This window comes from Prunus mume, linkage group LG4, assembly GCF_029339155.1.
Source record: "Prunus mume cultivar Tortuosa linkage group LG4, ASM2933915v1, whole genome shotgun sequence".
Taxonomy (NCBI): domain Eukaryota; kingdom Viridiplantae; phylum Streptophyta; class Magnoliopsida; order Rosales; family Rosaceae; genus Prunus; species Prunus mume.
In genome coordinates, this window is record NC_142701.1 from 2,132,879 (window position 1) to 2,145,369 (window position 12,491).

A 12,491-nucleotide genomic window follows, 5' to 3' on the forward strand; every position below is an offset into this window, starting at 1 on the left:
ATTCAACCCATAATACCAAAAAAGATAGTATAAGTGGTCGAGCATACCTCTGGACTTTTAATAATGTACACGAGTTTAGACTGTAGCAGGATCATCATCACATTCTGCCCTAATATTTGCAAATATGGTATAAGGAGAACTCCTTTAGGTGAGGATTTCGTAGAGAGATCCTATTTATTTTAGTTCATATGAATTCTGATAAGTAGTGTCAGAGTAATGTACAGAATGCCATGAAATGCTTGAGCTGTTTAACACGTCCATTCAACAACGTAACATACAATGTCTGGATTGTGTCACTTCAAGTTCTTTGAAAGACGGTCATGATACAAAGGTTTCAGAGTCGCACATCAGAAAAAATTGAAAGCTTAATCGTGCACATCTGTACTTAGAACGAAACACAACAAAAGAAATACCACGTCATTGGGTTGGATCTGCGGTAATTGGATATTCAAGAATCCATAAAGCTTCTAATGAATTATGTTGAGGTGATTCTGTGATCAATGCATTGACGTGATAATCCCCACTTATACATTCCCCTCATTTCTTGCAGCATATATCAAAACAGAATACCCTACTAAATCCGTAAGTGGCAAAACGGATTTAAAATTTCTTTCAGTCACTAGAACTATCAATTCATACTAGGCTGTATGGATAAGTCAAAACCTTTCAAGCTTCTTACATATCAAAAGCCCTTAAAGCTATGTCTTAAACAGAAAACCGCAAACGTAAACGTACATTCTTAAACAATATTAGGAAGCTTTCCTTTCTGTGCACTTCCAAAAATCCCTCCGCAACGATATAGATCATGTGTCGAACGCTCATCTCAGTACCCACAACTGCAAATGGATTCTCCAGCACAATCCTTCAGGAAATTTTTGACCACATATTTGCCTCCTCTCCTGCAAAACAAACCAATCTTTCCACTCCACAAAACAATGACCACTTCCAGAGATTCTCACATAACGCAAAAGGAAGGGTTAACAAAATACAGAAACCTACTTGAAGCTCTAATCTTATAGCTGAAGATGCCTAAATGAAAGAGAGCAAAGGGTTCAAACCTCAGAGACTTATCTGCCTAAAAATTAACATAGTAATTTTCAGACCAAAAGCTACAATCTTGCAATTATATCTTACAAGAAAAATGGGTAGATGATAAGACTGGCCACAATATAAAATTAAAATAAACTAAAGTAAATAAACTTAGGTCTTGGAAACCTAAGCAGATCAAGCCCAACTTGATCAGTTCCAATGATCTCCAAAAATTAATCTGGTTCTATAGAATGATTCAAAGAAGAAAGAAAAGGATTAATGTCTAATTACACACTTTAAGTTAGCTATGTATAATTACACACTTTAAGTTAAAATGATTATAGCTTTTTTCTCTCTAAAACTCTAATTAAAATGTCAAGAAAGGAAAAACAAAACAGCGTACAGTTTCACAAAAATTCGTTTCATGTTCCCTGGCCAGAAAAAAAAAAATATTTGTGCTTCCAACCAGTGCAATAAAGCAGATGATAAAAACTTTAAGCTTCATTCATTACAGGTGACAACTGCAGATCCGAGTACGCAAATAAAAAATGTATCTAGCAATTGGTAAAATAGAATAGTTCAACAACCTTTCATTCCCTGACTTACCATAATTCACAGAGCCAGCACCATATTCCTAATCCTGAAGTTGCTAGGATTAGAGGAGACAATGAAACTTTCCAGTAATTACATCCCCGATGTTTGTGGATGTGTAGGAAGATAGGGTTGAGGATTATAACCCTCTTTTCTCAGTTCAAGAAGAAGACTCTTGAGCATTGAATATATCTGAGCAGACTGTGGGTGACTTCCATCTGCTGCAACAAACATATGAGTGCTGTTGTTAACCTCGATCCAACTGTACCCAGGAACCTTCTGAACTCCTCTTTCCTTCATCAAACTTCTAACCTTAAGCACACTCCCCATTTTCCAGCATCAGCATGTATATTTGAGAGTAGTATATAATACCCAGAATTTTGTGGTTCTACGTCAAAAAGATGTCTTGATGCCTCTTCAGCAAGCTCAACATTGCCATGGACCCGACAAGCTCCAAGCAATGTTCCCCAGACACCAGAATCTGGGGAGAATGGCATGCTCTTTATTGTTTCAAATGCTTCACTTAAACGTCCAGCACGCCCAAATAGATCTACCATGCAAGCATAATGCTCCAACCTAGCTGGGATCCCATATTCCTCAATCATGCAACGGAAGTAGAAATTTCCATCATCAACTTGGCCTGCATGGCCACAAGCAGATAATATACCAAGAAAGGTGACATGATCAGGCAGGATCCCATTACCCAACATTTCACGAAACAGGACAAGAGAGTCCTGAAGGCAACCGTGACTCCCATAAGCAGAAATAATGCTGTTCCAGGAAACTTCATTCTTCTCTTCCATCATGTCAAACACACGGCGAGCAAGAACTAAGTTTCCACATTTGGCATACACGTCTATCAGTGCACTCTCAGCAAACAGATCAGACCTAAATGCACTTCTAATCATGAAACCATGAATCTCTTTCCCATAATGAAGTGCCGGTAAGTTTGCACAAGCAGAAAGAGCAGCTGAAATGCTTACACAGTCATACTTGGCACCTGCCATCCCCATTTGACGAAATATATCAATGGCCTCTTCTGGCTTGCCATTCTGGGAATAGCTTGTTATCATTGAGTTCCAACATATGGTGTCCCTTTCAAACATTATTTCAAAAACTTGATGAGCAAGATCCAATCTTCCAGATTTTGCATACATGTCTGTAAGCGCACTTCCCAGATGAAGCCTTCCGTCAAGCCCATGCTTGAGGATGTTTCCATGCAATTCCTTTCCCAATTTCAGAGCAACCAAACCAGCACAAGCTGGTAAAACACTTGCCAAGGTTAGAGAATTCGGTCGCATTTTCTCTTTAAGTAACCATCTAAAAATTTCCAATGCATCATTATTCATCCCATTGAGAACGGGCCCTGAAATCATAGCAGTGCACATGACAACATCAGTTCTGGTGCTTTGGTTGAAAATTTTGCGTGCCATATCCACATTCCTGCACTTGAAGTATACATCAATCAGTGCACTTTTCAAGAACACATCCAAAGGCACACAGTGTCTTACAATGTAACCGTGAATTTCCTTACCTTGCTTGAGGCTAGCCAGTTCAGCAACCGATGGTAGAAAACTTGCAAATGTGATTGAGTCCGGTTTGACACTAGAAGAAATCATCGCTTGAAACAAGCGTGAAGCCTCAACCATAAAACCATTTTGTATATACCCAGATATCATTCCGTTCCATGTCACTAAATCAGTTTGTGGCATCATATCAAACAATTTGCGGGCCTCAGACAAGCACTGGCATTTTGAATACATTGCTAACAATGTATTAGCCACTGGAGAATCCAACTCCAACCCAGAAGCAACAATTAGCCCATGAAGCTGAGTACCAAAACCAATCATAGCTTCTGAGGCACAAACAGACAAAATGCAAGCGAACGTCACTGCATTGGGCTTAATTTCACTATTTCTCATTTCCAAGAACATTCCAACAGCATTCTTCGATTCTCCATTTTTAACATAACCATGAAGCATGACATTCCATAAAACACAATCTTTGTGAGGCATTTCAACAAACAAGCACCATGCATCATGGATACAACCATTGTCCACATACAATTGAATCAAAGAACTACCCACAAATATATCCACTCCAAAACAAATAAACTGGATGGTATCATAGATTGCTTTACCCAATCTTACATTATTCACACCACCGCAAGCTTTAATTACACTTGGAAAAGTGTACTTGTCAGGTGAAATTCCAGAACCCAACATCTTAAAGTAAAACAGCAAGGCAAACTCAAAGTAACCCGTCATAGTAAACCCTCTAATCATCAAGTTCCAAGGCAAAGTATATTGCGAATCAAGCTGATAAAAGATGTTCTTAGCATCCACAATGCTCCCACAGAGAAAATACATACCCAAAATCTTTGTACCGACAAGGCTGTTTTTTACAAGTCCACTGCAAATAGCATGCGCATGAACTTGTCTACCTTGTTGGATAAGAGAATGATCACTACAAGCTTGCAAGATTGAAGCAATTTGGCTTGCCACTGCCCCTTCCAGATTAAGGAAGTATTTGCAGTCTGTATGTACGGACTTGGATCTTTGTGATGTAATGGGTATGAAATGTTTATAGATTGGACATATAACTTTCTTGTACATCTCTTTTGTTTTGTAAGAATTGTCTTTGTTTAGAAAGGCCTGGACATATCTTTTTCTCTTTTTGGTTTTCTGTCTATTGGTCCATAGGGTTACTTGAAAACTACGTGGTTGACAACAAATTCTGAAGAAAGATAGAGAATAGAGAACCCACCTTTATCGGATTGCTTTGATGTGTCCTCCCAGCTGCCTGCGCAGACGCTACAGCACCAATAAGTCAACTTAGGATTGTTGCTAGTGCCTATTGTTAGGATTTTGGCTCGTCAAATATGTCCTAGTTGGTTTAGGATTGTTTTAGGAAAATTAGAGGTATACCAATTCTTGTCCTAGAGGGATTAGGAAAGAATTTCAGTTTTCCTTATTCAATTCAGGTTTGGATTTCTAGAAGTCTATTAGGATTTGGATAAATGTAATTTCCTAATCTACTTAGGAATAGGAATCCAATCAGCCTTGGGACATGTAAGCCAACTCTATATCTATAAATAGGGTGTGGCAAGGCTTATTTTAAAGAGAGGAAAACAGCCAGAGACAGCCAAGAGTTTTGAGATTAGTTCTAGGGTTGCAAAAGTTCTGTAATCTCTGATTTCTCTACCTAGAGAAATCACAACTGGACGTAGGCAAAAGTTCTGCCGAGCCAGTATAATTCTTGTGTGTTTCTAAGTGTTTTAATATTTGCTAGTTTAGTCTATTGCCGTCGGTTACATCAAAGAACAAGATCTAGAAGGCGAGTTATTTAACAAGTGGTATCAGAGCCTGGTTAAGGGGTTCTACGATGTCTAAAGGGAAGATGAATGCGGATCTAGGACCTGCGTTAAAGCCCTTTGACGGCAAGGATGACTTCACGGATTGGCAAAGGATGATGAAGAACGTCGATACAAAGAAGATTTGGATGATGCACTCAGCGGTGAGAAGCCAACATGCATGACAGACACAGCATGGACTAAGGTTCTCAAGAAAGCCAAGAGTTCCATCGAGATCCATCTCACAAGATCAGTTCGGTCACACATCACAGAAAAGATGACTGCCCAAGAAGCATGGGAAAAGTTGGAGAATGTTTATATGGGCAAAACCGTGTCCAATAAACTTTTTCTAAAGGATGAACTATTCGGACTTCGATTGGAAGAAGGAGGTGATATTGAAGATCACGTATGCAGTTTCAAAATTGCATAACTAATCTTCAGAAGGTCGAAGAAACTTACAAAGATGATGATATGGCTATCATCTTGCTGAGGTCTCTACCTTCGTCTTTCAAGCATTTTCGAACAACTCTAATGTTTGGAAAAGAGTCCCTGAAGCTTGAAGACGTGATTCAAGCTCTTCACCATATGCTAAACTAGATGATATAACTGAAAGCTCTCAAGGCCTTTATGCCAAAGGCAAGGAGAGGGGGCGGGAAAAGACAAAGGAAAGAAAACAGGCAACAGAGGTAGGTCAAAATCCAAGAAGAAAAAGGAAAAGAAGGAAGGTTGCTTCGAATGTGGTTCAGCCGATCATTGGAAGAGGAACTGCAAGATTTGGAAAGAGAAGAAAGCCAAGAGGGAAGGAAGCTCGGGTTCAGCTAGTGCAATCACCGAGCATGAGAGTGACAGGAGCTTCTTTCAAGTAACATCAGCTCCAAGGCTTTCACAAATTGGATTTTGGATACCGGATGCACTTTTCATATGTGTGCAGTAAGAGAATGGTTCGATACTTACAAAGAAGTCAGCAGCGGGAAGTTTTAATGGGGGACGATTCTTCATGTCCTGTAAAAGGAATCGGCACTGTTCAAATCAGAATGTTTGATGGGATGATACGAGTTTTGGGGAACGTTAGATATGTCCCTAGACTAAGAAAGAATTTGATTTCCTTGGGTACTTTAGATGAGGCCGGCTATGGGTACGAGTCTAAAAAGGGAAGACTCAGGGTAGCCAAAGGATCACTGGTGGTAATGCGGGGTGACCTACAACCCAATAAGCTGTATAAGTTAATTGGGACCACTATAGTTGGGGGAGCAGCTGTTTCTGTAAATCAAGGTATAGAAGACAAGACTGAACTCTGGCATCATAGGCTCAGGCACATAAGCCAGAAAGGGTTGCAAGAATTATACAAGCAAGGCCTGTTGGAAGGCGTGTCATCTTGCAAACTGGACTTTTGTGAATATTGTGTTCTTGGAAAGCAAAGGAAGGTATCATTCACGAGTAGCAGTGCAGATAACCGAAGCAAGGAGCAACTCGGCTATATTCACTCGGATGTTTGGGGCCCTGCACCAACCAAATCAAATGGTGGAGCCAGGTATTTTGTTACTTTCATGGATGATTTTTCTAGGAAGGTTTGGGTTTATTTCATGAAGCAGAAATCCGAGGTTTTTGCAAAGTTCAAGGAATGGAAAAAGAAACCGAGAATCAAACTGGAAGAAAGATCAAGTACCAGAAGTGACAATGGAGGTGAATATACAAGTAATGAGTTTACTGATTACTGCAAGCAAGAAGGCATCACAAGGCACTTTACAAGAAAGAAGAATCCCCAACAAAATGGAGTCTGAGAGGATGAACCGAACTCTCATGGAGAGAGAGAGAGCATGCGATTTCATGCAGGATTGCCTAATAGTTTTTGGGCGAAGTGTTAATCATGCAAGTTATTTGATTAACAGATCACCATCTACAGTTCTCGGTTTTAAGAGTGCAGAAGAGGTATGGTGCGAGAAGTCGGTGGACTATTCCAAGCTCGGGGTATTGGCTGCAGTGCTTATGCACATATTCCAAGCGATGAAAGGTCCAAGCTCAAACCAAAGTCTACACATTGCATATTCTTAGGTTTTGAGAAAGGAGTGAAGGGTTTCAAGCTTTGGGATATCAACAACAGGAAAAAGGTTGTCATGAGATGTTGTCTTTGATGAGACAACCATGCCTCTGAATAAAGTCGAGAGCAGTAGGGAGAAGAAAGACGATGCTGAAATTGAAGCAACAAAGATTCCGTTAATCAGTTCAGACGAAGAAGCAGCTCAGGTGGAGCAAATTGAGCAAGATGCTTTGAATTTGATGGTTTTGAGGAAGAAGAAGAGCATCAGCATCGTTCACCAGTTAGGAATCAGGTGGAGCAAGAAATAGGGCAGATTGAAGGCACTCTAATCCGCCAGACATCCCAAAGGGTTAGAACTCCAACCAACAATCCACCTGCATTCCAGAGATGCATAGCACTGGACAAACCTAATCGGAACAAGAAGAAACCTGACAGGTTTGGGTTTGACCAAGACGAAGTTAATTATGCTCTCAACATTAGTCAAGGAGATCCAACTACTTATCGAGAAGCTATAGCAAGTGATGAGCGAGATAGTTGGATAAGTGCTATGACAGAAGAAATGGAGTCTCTTTACAAGAACTCTGTTTGGGAGTTGGTTCCTAAGCCCAAAGGCAGAAAGCTAGTTGGATGCAAGTGGGTATTTAGGAAAAAGGAAGGACTACATGAACAAGATGCCGTGAGATTCAAAGCAAGGCTCGTGGCTAAAGGGTACTCACAAAAGGAAGGGGTGGATTATGATGAGATTTTTCACCCGTAGTTAAACATACTTCTATCAGATTGCTTTTAGCAATGGCAACTCAGCATGACATGGAGATTGAGCAGATGGATGTGAAGACAGCATTTCTTCATGGGGATCTAGAGGAGACAATTTTCATGGCTCAACCAGAAGGGTTTGTTGAATATGGGAAAGAAAACCTAGTATGTCAGCTAAAGAAGTCCCTGTATGGCCTGAAACAGTCTCTAAGACAGTGGTACAAGAGGTTCGATTACTTCATGCTGAAAATCAATTTTAGAAGATGTTTATATGACTGTTGTGTGTACTATCATGTGTTCCAAGATGGGATGGTCATATTGCTGTTGTTATATGTGGATGACATGCTAATCGCTTGTCAAGACAAGTCTAGAATTCAAGACTTGAAGATGATGTTGAGCGAGGAGTTCGACATGAAGGATCTAGGTGCAGCACAGAAAATCCTTGGCATGGAGATTCAGAGAGATAGGACCGTTGGAAGGATCTGGATATCACAAGCCAAGTATATTCAGAAGGTTCTTGAGAAGTTCAACATGCAAGAAGCAAAGGCAGTTTCGACTCCTTTGGCAGCTCACTTCAAGTTAAGTGGGCAACAGTGTCCTAAGTCCGAGGAAGAGCAGCAAGTAATGGAGAAGGTTCCTTATGCTAATGCCGTGGGCTGCCTTATGTATGCAATGGTATGCACACGTCCAGACATAGCTCAAGCAATCAGTGTCGTTTCCAGATACATGGGAAATCCAGGAAAGCAACATTGGGATGCAGTCAAGTGGATTTTGCGTTATTTGAAGGGTTCTTGGCGACAAAGGATTATGTTTGAGAAGCAAAAAGAAAATGCAAGGGTGTTGGGATATGTGGATGCTGATTATGCAGGGGACTTGGACAAGAGAAGGTCAACTTCTGGTTATGTGTTTACATGCGCAGGAGGACCGATCAGTTGGAGGGCACTACTGCAACCAATTACAGCTTTGTCGACCACAGAGGCAGAGTATATTGCATTGGCCGAAGCTGGAAAGGAAGCAATTTGGCTTAATGGCTTGGTAAGTCAAATGGGGATCACCCAAGATTTTGTGAAGCTGAAGTGTGATAGTCAAAGTGCCATTCACTTGGCAAAGAATCAAGTTTTTTCTGGAAGATCAAAGCACATTGAAGCAAGATATCACAGAATCAGGTTGGGTGGAGTCTAAGGAGATTTGGATTGAAAAGATTCATACATATGACAATGCTGCAGATTTCCTTACAAAGATAGTGCCGGCCAAGAAGTTCAAGCATTGCTTGAACTTGATCAATCTCGTTGATTGATTAAAGTGGAGCACCTCCTCACTTGAGGTGCAAATGAGGCAAGAAGAAGATTGCCAAGGTGAAGACTCTTGAAGATTTCCAGAGCTACTTCAAGGAGGTTCAAAGATACTCTGGGGTGCAACGATCAAGACTTGGTTTGACTCACCAAGGTGGAGATTGTTAGGATTTTGGCTCGTCAAATATGTCCTAGTTGGTTTAGGATTGTTTTAGGAAAATTAGAGGTATACCAATTCTTGTCCTAAAGGGATTAGGAAAGAATTTCAGTTTTCCTTATTCAATTCAGGTTTGGATTTCTAGAAGTCTATTATGATTTGGATAAATGTAATTTCCTAATCTACTTAGGAATAGGAATCCAATCAGCCTTGGGACATGTAAGCCAACTCTATATCTATAAATAGGGTGTGGCAAGGCTTATTTTAAAGAGAGGAAAAACAGCCAGAGACAGCCAAGAGTTTTGAGATTAGTTCTAGGGTTGCAAAAGTTCTGTAATCTCTATTATTAATCAAAGGAGCGGTGATTTCTCTAGTAGAGAAATCACAACTGGACGTAGGCAAAAGTTCTGCCGAACCAGTATATTTCTTGTGTGTTTCTAAGTGTTTTAATATTTGCTAGTTTAGTCTATTGCCGTCGGTTACATCAAAGAACAAGATCTAGAAGGCGAGTTATTTAACACCTATAAAGTGTTAGTAGAAACACGTAAAAATTTGCATAATCCTGAGATAATATCCTCTTATCACTGTCTGTTACCTATTCACCTAATAACACTTTTCGAGAAGCCCCTCCAAAAACCATAAAAAAGTGGTTCACAAACCTAAGAAGATGTTTATTTTAACCTTACAAACAATGTATAAAGAGGTTCTCATTATTTCAAAACGCAGATTTCAAAAAACACTTCCAGAGAAAACCAAAAACAGTTTCTCATATCGTCTTATGTAAAATAGAAATTTTTATTTTTAGCTTAGAAAAACACCATGATTACTGAAGACAATGTTTTGAATTAGTTTGGAAGTTTTAATATCCACCAGATATTCAAGTTACGAGAAATTTGCACATTACTTTTGCTGTTCAAGCAACTATCTCAACCAACGTTGCAGAAGAATTTGGTTCAACTCTAAGAAGGAGGCATGCATGCATAACAGATTCCGACATGGTGCTTCTCAGAGCATCAAACTGTCCGTATAAAGTATACTCACAGAAAAACAATTTCATGTTTCATATTGCCAAACTGTCCAAACCCCAAACAGGCCAGAAAAAAGTGCGCAGGTATGTTTTTGGAAATCCTGCCTTAGTTTACTCCATATGTCCATGTACAAATACAGAAGCAAGTACATAAAAAGTAAGAAATGTTATTTATTAATTCCTTATTTAAAACATAAATTAAATCCCCAAATTTAAACCTATGTTCAACTCTAAATTAAACCTTAAATTAGAAGCTTATATAAACTCTAATCAAATCCTAAATTTGAAATAAATCAGAAACTAAAAGAAGGGAAGAAGAAATACCTGGGTCAGCTGGGGTGAGTGAGCTGTGATTCTTAGAGGAAGAAGATTGTTCCAACAACCCCAGAGAATATTTGGAAATGAACCCTCAAGCCTGTAAGAAACAGGGTTAAAAACAAAACTTGAAAATTGATTGGGGCTAGAGAAAATATTTCAAATTTCACGTGTGATACTGGGGAGGGTTAGAAGAAAATAGAGCAAGAAATTTGATTAAAGAAGTTCAAAAGACAGAAACGAAAATGGCCAACTCAATGAATTGGCTTCAAGGTTGTTCTTAAGTAAATTCATCTAAAACCCCTTCAACAAAATAATCCCTAAAACCTTGTTCAAAAACAAAAATTTATCCCTAAAACCCATCAATCAATTGAACAAAATTATAAAATAACCAATTTCTACTTTTTTTTGTCTGATTTTTCAGTAAAATTTCTGCAAATTGTATAAACTCATTCAACAAAAGAAAAACCCAGACTTTTGTAATGCCCAATAAGCATACAGCACTCATTCAATAAAATAAACAAAAAAAGTTAACAAATCCATACCTGATGCTGAGGAGTGAAGTTTGAACTTTTGTTAAAGGAGATAGAGATACAAGGGGAGTTTGAGGTTGGATTGATTTTGGTGTAAAGGAGGAGAGAAATCCGTCTTTGCGGAAAAATGGCGGGATGGGAAAACGATGAAGTGAAAGAGTCGAAGCTTTCAAGCTTTCAAAACGCGGCGTTTGCTTAAAATTAGAAGAAGAAACCGATACATTGAGTGCTTCTCTCATGCTAGCCTGAATTAATCAAAAAAGAATTTCTATAGCATGGTTAGTAAATTCACCTACAATACTTATTTTATTCACACATATACGTTTTTTTTTTATAAATACCGTGGTTTTTTAAAATATTTTTCATAGATAGGGACAAAGCAGATAGACTGACCAAGTTTGGGATTGCTGTCACTTTTAAAAAAAGTTGTTTAACTGGCTTTGAAAATAATTAGTTATAAAGTAAAACAGCTCCGTGTTTGGTAAACAATATTTTTAAAGTGCTGTTAGTACAAAAAGCAGTGTCAAAACCGTTTGGTAAGTTTTAATATAAAATTGTTGTAACTATGAATAATGACTAAAATAGACATGATGTTAAAAGTGTTATGTACTCATCATGTGGTAGTAGTGGTAGTGATGGAGTGGAGGTGGTGGTGGTAGGGATGGCGCTTGTAGAGGTGGTGGTAGTGACAGCATGGTGGTGGAGGTGGCAGCATGGTGGTGGTGGTGGTGTTGGTTGTGGAGGTGGTGGTGGATGTGGAGGTTTTGAAGGAGGTGGTGGTTGTGGTGGTGGTGGTGGTGGTGGTGGAGGTGAAGGTGGAGTTGGTGGTGGTGGTTGTGGTGGTAGTGGTGGTGGTGGTGGTGGTTGTGGTGGAGTTGGAGGTGAAGGTGGAATTGTTGGTGGTGGTGGTGGTGGTGGTGGGTTGGTGGTGATGGAGGAGGTGGTGGTGGAGGAGGTGGTGGTGGTGGTGGTGGCGGTGGCGATGGCGGTGGTTGTGGAGGTAGTGAATGTGGTGGTGTAAGTGGTGGAGTTGGATGTGGAAGTGGAGGTGGTGTTATTTTTAAAATGAATGATGGTATTTTGGGAATTGAAAAATTCATTAAAGGTTTATCTCGCTTCTTTTGAAAGCGCTTTGAAAAGCAACATAACTTAGCTTCAAAATGTCAAAAGCTACTCGCTTTAAAATAATCGAGATATTTTATTTTTACAAACACCTAAAACTGCTTAACTAAAGTGAAGCAGGTTTTTAGCGAAAAAAAGCAATCCCAAACGGGGCCAATGACATGTCATACTAGAATAATTTAGCATAAGAACATATTCATATCGAGAACATGACGGAAGCATAAGATAAAAATGAATCTATCATCTCCCAATAAGATTAAAATCAACAATAATAGAAGCGAT

General features: G+C 39.4%; 1 pseudogene across 1 annotated transcript; it reads right to left on the minus strand.

Moving 5' to 3' along the window:
- Positions 1–432: 432 nt before the first annotated feature.
- LOC148917633 (pentatricopeptide repeat-containing protein At4g21300 pseudogene) lies at positions 433–10,514 on the minus strand (annotated as a pseudogene). The gene is made up of 2 exons (XR_016126350.1): positions 9,734–10,514; positions 433–4,473 (listed from the first exon to the last, which is right to left on the minus strand). The product of XR_016126350.1 is annotated as a pentatricopeptide repeat-containing protein At4g21300 pseudogene (transcript).
- Between the last annotated feature and the right edge of the window lie 1,977 nt (positions 10,515–12,491).